The sequence below is a fragment of the Adiantum capillus-veneris genome, chromosome 9 (assembly GCF_014529385.1).
Source record: "Adiantum capillus-veneris isolate H3 chromosome 9, ASM1452938v2, whole genome shotgun sequence".
Lineage (NCBI taxonomy): Eukaryota > Viridiplantae > Streptophyta > Polypodiopsida > Polypodiales > Pteridaceae > Adiantum > Adiantum capillus-veneris.
In genome coordinates, this window is record NC_140939.1 from 56331206 (window position 1) to 56342104 (window position 10899).

The window sequence follows — 10899 nt, forward strand, 5'->3', positions numbered from 1 at the left end:
CAATTTCTATTGCTCACACACTCCACAAAACCACCACACAAGGTACACCTACTACCACTGCCTGTCTCCACCCTTACACATGCACACAGACACTCAATCTCACTCTCTCACTCAAAACACCAGGGGGGGCACACACTTCCACACAGCCGGCACCAAGGAGAAACATGAAAGCAGGAGAAAGAGAAGGGGGGAAGGGGAAACAACGACATGGGAGGCAGCTGTGGCTTGATTGCACTTCAGAAAACATATACACCGGTGGAGAGGGGGAATGGGGAACACACCCGACACACACGCAACTGCCCCTATATAGCTTCGGGTATTCACAGCACCCCTGTCCTCTCGAAAACACCTTTAACTCACACTAGCAGGGCCTCGCCTGCACTTCGCCCAACGCACAAACACTCTGCACAACCCTCGGACAACGATCACAGCGATCTTGCCCACTTCCAGCTCTTCCACAACCGAACACCTCTCTCTCTTTCTCTCTCACACACACAGGGGCCCCAGGGAGTGCACACGCTCACACGCACCGGCACCACACACCCTGGAGACGAGCAAAGAAGAAAGGGGGGAAGGGGAGAGAGACGATGCCAAAAACCGCCAATGATAGCTTCCCTTGCAATGAAAAAACACCATGTACAACATCCATGTAATCTGCTCTTGGCCGCACCATGGCCATCACTATTTCACACAGAGGGGCACACACCTCCCTTCAAAGTCACATCCATCGACACACGCTTCGACGAAAAATCTCCCGTTCACTTCGCTTCGAGAGAAACTACTTCCCTTGGCAACCTTCGTTGATTGCCTCTCTTGCAAGGCCTTCGCTTCTTTCGAGCCGCTTCACAAACCACACCTTGCGTGCCGGCTTCGATCGCCGAGCGCACGCGCACAAAGGTCTCCTTCTTCTTTTTTCTTCTTCTCCTCAAGCCAAAGAAAAACAAAAGGCCAAAAAACTTCCCTCATGAGTGTGGCGCCGGGCTCCACTGTGCCTTGGGGTTTTCCTTTTTTTTACTCAAACTCAAGCTTTCCTTTTTTTAACTTAGCCTTGAACTTATTTTTTTTCTTCTTACTCACTTGAGTCCGGCCACCCTTTTCTTTTACTTTACAATTCACAACCAAAGTCTTTTTAGTCCTCATTTCCCATGCAATGGGTGCTCCATGAGTTCGACTTCATTGAATAAGTTTTTCGAGCATGCCACATGGGAGATCCACCTGTTAGCTTCGCATCACGACGGCCTCGAACGGCGTGTCCCAAACATAGAAAAAAACATCCGACCATCCACGTTCGCTATGAACTGCCGACCTCGACTAAGTATATCTGCATGCTCCAGACTTCGATTCAGGTGCCGTCGACTCCGACTATCATCACATGCTGCATGCTACCCACCAGACACCTGGCGAGCTCGAGAGAACACCAAATGGTGCGTTTCCCAATGCGGCCCCCAACCACCTCGAAACTGGCCCGTGTCAAACCTTAATTGTCCATAACTTTCCATCCAGAAGCTCGATTCTCAATCTGAAAAGACCGGTGTGCTCCACAACTCGAGGACTTCTCGTGTATCATTTCACACCCGCCTTGACCAATCACCTGCGCCCACCCCAATCTGGCGAGGATCTGCAAACGCATCCCACTTCCACTTGCCATATCTTGCACATCCGGGCTCCGTTTGACGAGCTGTCTGGACGAGCTTCTAGAGCATCTTGAATACCACATTTCGGGGCACATTTCCCACATCTTGAAAATTTTGACCTTCCGTCCCAATTAGCCCACTTCGGAGGCCCTCCCCCTGGCCTAAAAAAAACTTTAAGCATGCATTTCCGTTGCCACTGTCCTGCTGAGGTCTCCCACACTAGCTTTAGTCCTCTACCATGAACCTGTCAGCATACACATCATTGCATTGCACACTTCCTAGCACGGACCAACTTTGGTTGCACCATCATTGCCCACCCCCTAGTTGAACATTTATGTTCAACGACACATATGTTTATTGCACCTAAAAAAACTGCAACACCAAACTAGCGACCGAAAGCACTCCAAAACCACAACTATATGTACAAAGGCTATCTTTCTTCACCCACCACACTTGCTCAAGCGGGCTGCCCAGCCCCCTGCATTATAGCATGCTTACCACCTGGGTCAAACACCTAACATTGATCCTGTCCTCTCACCTACAACATGCTCACATAGTGTTGTATCCCAGCACATAGCCAATCATCCATATAAGCTACCCTCGGCATGCTTCTGTCTCTCCAAGAGTCCATAGACATACTGTCCACTGCCCCATCCTCCCAAACATATAAAGTGAGATCCTCCTCAAGCAAATCCTGCACCTGCTCGATAGCCCACTGCACAGCTGCGTTTATCAGCATCCCCTTCAACCACCATATGCAAACTTCCTTTGAAAACTCAAACAAGTCCACACCCTTGGACTTTTCTTCATGCTCAAAAGGACTACTCCGCTTAGCAGGAAACTCTTTCAACATAGGCACCCCAATCCCCATCACTTCCATACTCACCTCCATACCTACCTCTGGTACCATCATAGCAGTAGGCTTTTTCTCTTCCAAATAAACTTCCATCCGCAGAGGGACAAACCCTCGTATCACCTGCATTCTGGTCAAAGATTTCCCAGCCAACACCTTTGTCTCTTCATCCATCTCACCCACTGGGTCATCAAACCCCCAATCAACTTCATCTTCAATGCATTCCTGGACAAAACAACTTATATTCAAGGTACCACCCGTGAAATCCATAGGCGATTACAATTGCTCTTCCCTTTGACAAGTATCCGATGCCACTCCCTTGCCATCCTCTTCAACTTGTTCTTCTTCCTCAGCCACAACAACTCTCTCCTTCTTGGGAAACCCTTGAATCTGCTGTAGAATCAAAGCACCTTCCATAGCTACCTTGATGAGCATCATCATTATCATGGTGCCACATAGAAACCTCACCTGCATGTCTTCATTTCCAAGCTCTGATGCTATCACCTACTCATCCATTATAGTGGCAACCACCACATCCTTATGCATATAGGAAGGTAACTTTACCTTTACCAGCACTGACTCTTCGGATTCTGTCTCCCAACTCGTATCTCTATTCTCCTCGCTCGTTTCCCAAAGCTTGATCTTGTAGCCTCATCATCTTCACCATAGGCCAATTCGGTATCATCATCATCATCCTCTAGTTGTTCTACAAAAGTTGGACCATCGTCGTGCCCACTTTCATCATCCAACTCCAAGCTCTTGGCACCTACCATTTGGCCACGATCTGTTACCCTTTCATACAAGCACTCCATGAGAACAAGCTTCACCTCTTGAAGTTGCATTGGACACTTGTCATCTGCTAACTCCTCTACACACATGCTGTCTTTAACAAAAGGCTCATCTTCACTGACAAGCTCCTCCACAATCGGCATAGACGCTTCACCAACAGGTAATTCCCAAGGAACGTAGTCAATCATAGGTCTTACCCTAACAGGCTCCACACTTCGCATGACTGGCACCATCCTCGTTGGGCCCATAGAACAAACTGCTGCTTCAACATGCACACAATCTGCAGGCTTTAACAAGCCTAACTCTAGCTTTCTTTTCATTTTCCTGCTCTTCACTCGGGAAACTCTGATTGCCTCGGCATAAGTCTTTGGCTCTTCATCATCCACCTTATCTCGAACTCGAGGACACAGGCAAGCTAGGAATTTCTCCAGCTTGAAACCATCCGCATTGACCACTTGGGTGGCAGCAACCAGATCACTCCAACAAGATTTGAACTTATCAACAAAAGCATCAAAATTTTCACTTACTTCTTGTCGCAACCCTTTAATCTTTGCATCCGCTTCAACAGCTGACACCACTTTGTGAAACTTGCGGAGAAACCGCTCTCGAAAACCAAACCAATCCTGCTTACTTGCAGCTTCCAGACCATCAAACCAGGCTTTTACTTTACCTCGCAGCACCAACGGAATTGTCTCTAGCTTTTCTTCATCACTCCACATTTGCAATAAGAGCATAAATAACTAGAAATCTGCCAACCACTCATCTGCATCTTCTTCACCACTGAAAAATGGGCCAACACTCTGCCACATTTTTGCTTATAAACACATCACCAGGGAGAAATTAGTGTGCTCCTCAGTGGGGGCACCAGAAGATGGAGAGAGGGAATGGGGAACACACCCGACACACACGCAATTGCCCCTATATAGCTCAGGGTATTCACAGCACCCCTGTCCTCTTGAAAACACCTTCAAAAAAAGAAACTCACACTAGCAAGGCCTCTCCTAAACTTCACCCAACGCACAAACACTTTGCACAATCCTCGGACAACGAAGACAACGATCTTGCCCACTTCCAGCGCTTCCACAACCGAACACCTCTCTCTCTTTCTCTCTCACACACACAGGGGGCCCGGGGAGCGCACACGCTCACACACGCCGGCACCACACACCCTAGAGACAAGCAAAGAAGAAAGGGGGGAAGGGGGGAGAGACGATGCCAAAAACCGGCAATGATAGCTTCCCTTGCAATGAAAAAACACCATGTACAACATCCATGTAATCTGCTCTTGGCCGCACCATGGCCTGTTATCACTATTTCACACAGAGGGGCACACACCTCCCTTCAAACTCGCATCCATTGGCACACACCTCGACGAATAATCCCCCGTTCACTTCGCTTCCAGAGAAACTACTTCCCTTGGCAACCTTCGTTGACTGCCTCTCTTGCAAGGCCTTCGCTTCTTTCGAGCCACTTCGCAAACCCCTTGCATGCCGGCTTCGATCGTCGAGCGCACACGCACAAAGGTCTCCTTCTTCTTTTTTCTTCTTCCCCTTAAGCCAAAGAAAAACAAAAGGCCAAAAAACTTGCCTCAGGAGTGGCGCGTGGCGCCATTGTGCCTTGGGGTTTTCCTTTTTTTACTCAAACTCAAGCTTTCCTTTTTTTGGCCTACAGAGGCCATAGGAGACGGTGTGGAGAAAACGTGCAGTTTTTGGGCCGTTTGTTTTCGACGGCTGGATGACTCCCAAGTGGATTGAGAGTATAGGGCGATGTGAGTTGTCTGTAGCACATGGGGAAGGCCTGGCCCCTCGTCCATAGTGCGGCCTGGCAGCCCGTCGGCTTCTTTACTCTCACAGCGTCTACCTAAGATAAGCAGTCCATGCAAATTTGCAATCCCTGCGTGCCTGCAGGTCCTGCTTCAAGCATCCACGTCTCTACTGCTTTCACAGCGTGCAACATGTGCATACCAAGGCTACTGCGCTCTCTCACACCCTGGTTGCGTGCCTACACAGAGCTCGCAGCGCCTCAGAGCCTGACCGCACTGTGGCATTGAATGCATACCGCATGCCTGCCTGCACGGCCCTCACCGCCTGTGTGGCATTGAATGCATGGTACCAAGTTCTGCAGTCGAACAGTATGATAATGTATAAAAACGAAAAATGTGTTGCAACTTAATGTCTTTGTGTTCATGGCCAGGAAAATATATTTTTCCTAGACAATGAAAATAAGAGGAAACTTGAAATTATCTCGCTTTGTAGCTCAAAATTTTAATCTTTTGCCGACAATTGCACCGAAACTTGTGTAAATTTCATGGTTTTCTTAAAGGCAAGCCTAAAATGTAGTCGGGATTTTCCAATTTTAATCGGTTAAAGTAGACCAGATTCCGGTTCTTTTCTAACGCTACTGCTGTTTACAATCTCAAAAATGTCAATTGAGAGCGAGCAATTACACCGAAACTTGTGTAAATTTCACGGTTTTCTTAAAGGCAACCTTAAAATGTAGTTGAGATTTTCCAATTTTAACCGGTCAAAATACACTAGCTTCCGATTTTTGGCATACAGAGGCCATAGGAGAAGGTGTTGCAAAAACGTGCATTTTTTGGGCCGTTGAAGTTCGGACGGCCAAGATGCACGCCCGCTGACAGGACCCGACCCATGAGGCGACTCTTCTACAGGGCAGCACGCGGAGTTCTCTACAGCGCATGCGTGACAGCACCGCCCTCACATCGGCATTGAATGCTTGATGGGAAGGTGATTGCACAATTATATTATCAAATCGGGGGAGAGGGAGAGAGAGAGAGATGCACGTGCATGCGTCAATCACACTAAAACTTGTGTAAATTTGACGAGTTTCTTAAAGGCAAGCTTGAAATCTAGTCGGGATTTTCCAAATTTAACCATTTAAAGCAGACTAGGTTCCGTATTTTTCCTGACACTAGTGCCATTTTCAACCTCAAAAATGTCAGTTGAGAGCAAGTGGAAAAGGAGAAGTTCCACCTCGAAATAGAGGAAAATAATGTAAAAACTTGGAAAATAAATATAATTCTCAACATTTTCTCTAGGCATATTCAAGAAAAGAAATTTTGTATGTCTATAAAGATATTTTTTCCCGAACACTTTAGTGGGGAGAGACAGAGAGAGAGAGGGAGAGAGAGAGAGAGAGAGATGCACGTGCGCACGCGCACACACCCACACACTCACTCATTTCCATAATAAAAATGTTCAAATGCATATACTAAGGCTTGAAATGACACCTATGAAAGTTAATGTGAGGGTGACTACTTCAATTTGAGCTCGTGCATCTCAAAAGCTGTGTGGAGGCAAATATTAAAATCATATTATGTTATCAGCATCTCAAAAGGTGTATGGAGGCAAATATTAAAATCATATTATGTTATCAACTTCTATAAGAGGAGCCCTTCTTTTGCCTTTCTGCATCTCACATAATTTGTAAGCTCATATAGTTATAGATTACCTTTAGCTTTGCTTGCCAATGGCTTTTATGAAATTGTGAAAGAGCAGCCCTTCTTCTGCCTTTGTGCATCTCAGAATTTGTGAGCTCATTTACTTATAAATTACCTTTAGCTTTGCTTGCCAATGGCTTCCAAAGAACATAGTGAGAGTTCTCTTGTTGCCGAAGGACGAGAATGGTTTGTAAGCAGTGGAGACTCCGATGGTGCTGACAGCATGGACTTCGAAGGCGGTGAGACTTATTGACGCCTTTTGTGTTGTAGTTGCTCATTTTGGTTCATCAAACTTTCGAAGAATTTGTATTGTGAAATCTATCTCTAACTTGTGTTGCGAATGTGGTGCTAGTTCTGAATTTGGCGAATATCAATTGGCGAATGTCGTTATTCGATAATCATTACTTCCATTACTCTTTTGCAAATGTAATGTTTGTTTTGGTCATTCTCTTGTTTCTATGTCATACTACGCTTGAATCCTTCCATGGGCTTCGCTTGTCTTCAATCGCTACTCACATCGTCAAAAGATAGTCAAAATGCAGCAGTAGGTCAATAGTAATCTTGCTCTAATCAATTGGTTTACCTCAACAAGTACAGGAAGGCTTACATTTTAGGGGTTTTTAGAAAAAGTCAAATGCATTGCTTTTGAAAACAGTGATCGAGCACATCGCATGTGTAGCGCGTAGGCCGCGCTCCCATACCAATATTTCGAGTGCTTGAGCCTATGAGCACTACCTCTTGAATACACCATTTGATGCACAATGAGATTTTGAAACACTTAGGTTTTATTTTGCATCCTTGCATTGTGCATTCTCTCCAACACAGTAGCTTTGCACGCGTAACACATGCACACAATATGCTTACATGCTCATTCTCATTACATAGCCATTGAATCTCTCTCTCTCTCTGTCTCTGTGTGTGTGTGTGTGTGTGTGTGCGCGCGCGTGTGTGCGTGTGTGTGTAATACACAGAAGTGTACGTAGACCTTTACCACAAGCACATTCACCGCTCTCTTATGATTGCCTATCTTCCTATAATTGCAAGCATGTCTCTACCTTCTAGTTGCTTTAGTATGCAAGAAGTAACCATACGAAAAGGTTGTCACGCAAGGAAATTTCTATCGCAAATGAGTGCTTCTATTTCTACCTATCGTTGTCGAACTTTTCCTTATATGTGAAAGGCATTACGTCCTCATAATTGATCTTCTACAGAGCTTCGAAGGTTGACAGAAGGTACTCCAAGCTCGAGTCGTAAATGTGTCGACGTGTCCTCAATTGCATGCACATCATCGCCGCCTCGCAAAAGATTGAAGGAAGAGCTGAATAAGCCCCACAAGCCTATTGCACGCGCATTGTTTCGTTTGAACGACTCCGTGAACTCTAGATGTGAGCCTTTCGTTTTTCGAAAATGCCTTTCTTTGAGAGTCGTTTTATCGAGTCGTAGAGCTATTTCCTGATTTTACTATCTTTTGGATTATGTAGGCAACCAAGTTGTGGAGGACCCCATTAATGTTAAGAAGGAAGCATATCTTGAAATACCTGTTTCCCCTTTGTCTACTGAGCCTCTTGTGCCACTGCAAGGAACAATCGGCCTAAACCTGATTGAGCGCACACCTCTGAACATTGCTAATGATCCAAGCCCAATTGAAGTCGGGCCTTCTATTCAAGATTCTAGGCTATATGCACCAGATGAATCACCTCAACTACATAGCAAGTCTATTGATCTTAGTATTGTTCCATTTGCTCAAAGTCTTCTACCACAATTCTTGATTACTGACATCTCTGATTCTAGCCCGCGATTTTGTATCGAGGGCAAGATATTGAATCTGTATGGCACCTAAAAAGTTGGCCTTGACCAGTTGAAGTACAACCGCTACTTGAAGGTCGACCTGGTCGATGAAGAATGCACGGACACTATCACAGTGGTGGTGAATGATCCATACATAGAGCTCTACGTCGACAAGCTCCACCTCGATGACTTTGTTCACATCGACAGCCCAATTGTTAGGCGCAAAAATAGAGCAGATTGGGGATCAGCATTGTATTCCTTGTACATTGATGCTACAACTGCTGTAAGCGCAGCAGAACCTTTCCCAGTGTCCCTCACCTTCACCCCTGATTGCAAGATACGTGCATTTCTTGATGACATAGGTGCACAACAATCTTCAATCGGACGTTCTCAGTTAAGCACACTTGCTTTTGTTATTTTACAAAAGCACAACTCACAATCAAGATTTGGTGGACCTGTCGGTGACCTTCTAGTTGCAGATGGTCCTCTCCCATCAGATAGGGCATTTGTAAGAATTGACCTACCTTGCTTATTACTTTCTAGTCTTCTATTATAGATTTTAAATCTTCCATCATACAACCATGCTCTTTCTGATTTGATTTACATACTCAATATTCTCTTGCAGCTGAGTTTTGTGAACTCTCGCAAAGATGATTGCCAACAATTGCTTCAAGAAATGGTTGTTGATGGCCCTGTAATGTGTGTTGCAAGAAACATTGGAGCATTCCTCGACAAACCAAACACCTTGTCGATACTAGACGTCACAATTCTAGTGCCCGTTCGTAGTGTGCGCCTCAGAGTGGAGCTTGCTACTGTCTTTCAGACTCAAACCAAAAATTTGGGGTACAATCGTGAGGTGTGCTCATGTAGAATAAAGTGATATATTCCAAGTCCCTCCTCTCAAACTCTAACATAGTTATCTGCTACAGGTTGTTGTCACGCTTCGATTCGTCAACTTCAATAGCGTGTTGTTGGAGAAGCATTGTTCAAATTGAAAATCCACAAAAGTCTATAGACTAAGACAAGCACCTTATTGCGGATCTTGCAATAAAAACACCACAATAATCATGACACCAAAGTTGGAGGCACGTATTGCAACAAAAGACAAAAAGCTTCTCGATGTGCAAGTCATTGGTGCAGCAGTTGATGTAGTCCCTTCATTGGATAGGACCTTCAACGAAATCTACATTGAGTCTGCTTTTGAGGCAAGAGACACCTTGGCAACAACCTCACGCTTTGGTCGCTTCAAGATCAACGCAAGTGGGCATGTGGTGGCGTACGAAACCGAAACTTAGTGTTCCGAATGTCCATCTTTCATTATTAGCTGCCCAAAATTTTGCACGCTTGTTCTAACTATATGCTTGAATGGAACGAATGCTTCCATCCCCTGATTTTTTGTAAGTGCTTTCGCACAATTTTGGTTGTGCTTCTAACTATTGTGATTGGATGTAACCAATGCTCCCATCCTCTACTTTTTTTTAGGTGCTTTCACACAATTTTGGCTGTGCTCCTAACTATTGTGGTTGTTGCTCAAAAGATTGTCTATTTCTCTTTTCTCTCTCTCTCTCTCTCTCTCTCTCTCTCTCTCTCTCTCTCTCTCTCCCATCTACAAAGAAAGACAAATAGGCACACACAAATATAGAAAACGCTCTCTCTCTCTCTCTCTCTCTCTCTCTCTCTCTCGCCCTGCCCTCATACACACATACATACAAACGCAAACACATAGACAAATAGCCATATCGATATTTGCATACATACGTGTGAAAAGATAGAGACACACACCCAGAAACAAACAAACACATGCACATAATTTCCACTAGACATGGAAAATGCTACTGATTTGAGTATTCCAAAAGAGATAGACGTTGACATGATATTCATGCAGACACATTCTTTTAATCAAGAATTGTTTCTAGCACTCCATAGTGTGTTGCAAACAAAGTTAAGCTTTGGATCATTTAGGCTTACGATGCAACAATGCTTGTTCGAGAACTACTTAACGAATTTTATCACGCACTCTTCAGCTTCATTGTTCTTTGCTTCACAGTTGGAGTCCTTAAGTGAAAGAGCTACGCAATTGAATGCTTTATATGAAACTTGCAAAACATCAATGACTCTCACAATGGAAGTGATAAATATTTTCTCTCACAAATTCGAAAAAGCACTTGTTGTAATCCTTCGCAATGCTACAAGCGGCGACAGCAAACAAGAAGTAATTGGAAAATCAACCGAGCAATTTAGAAAAGGGCTTCTAATTATGGATGCATCTACTATGGGCTTAATCTATTATCCTTTCGTAACTTTGGTATCTTGTCGTAAGCTTGTCCACTGGACAATTGCAGAGTGTGATGAATTAACGCGCTTATGGAGGGAGA

General features: G+C 44.9%; 1 pseudogene; it reads left to right on the forward strand.

The window, feature by feature from the left end:
• Window positions 1-6869: 6869 nt before the first annotated feature.
• Window positions 6870-9915, forward strand: LOC147450516 (uncharacterized; annotated as a pseudogene).
• The last annotated feature ends 984 nt before the right edge of the window (window positions 9916-10899 follow it).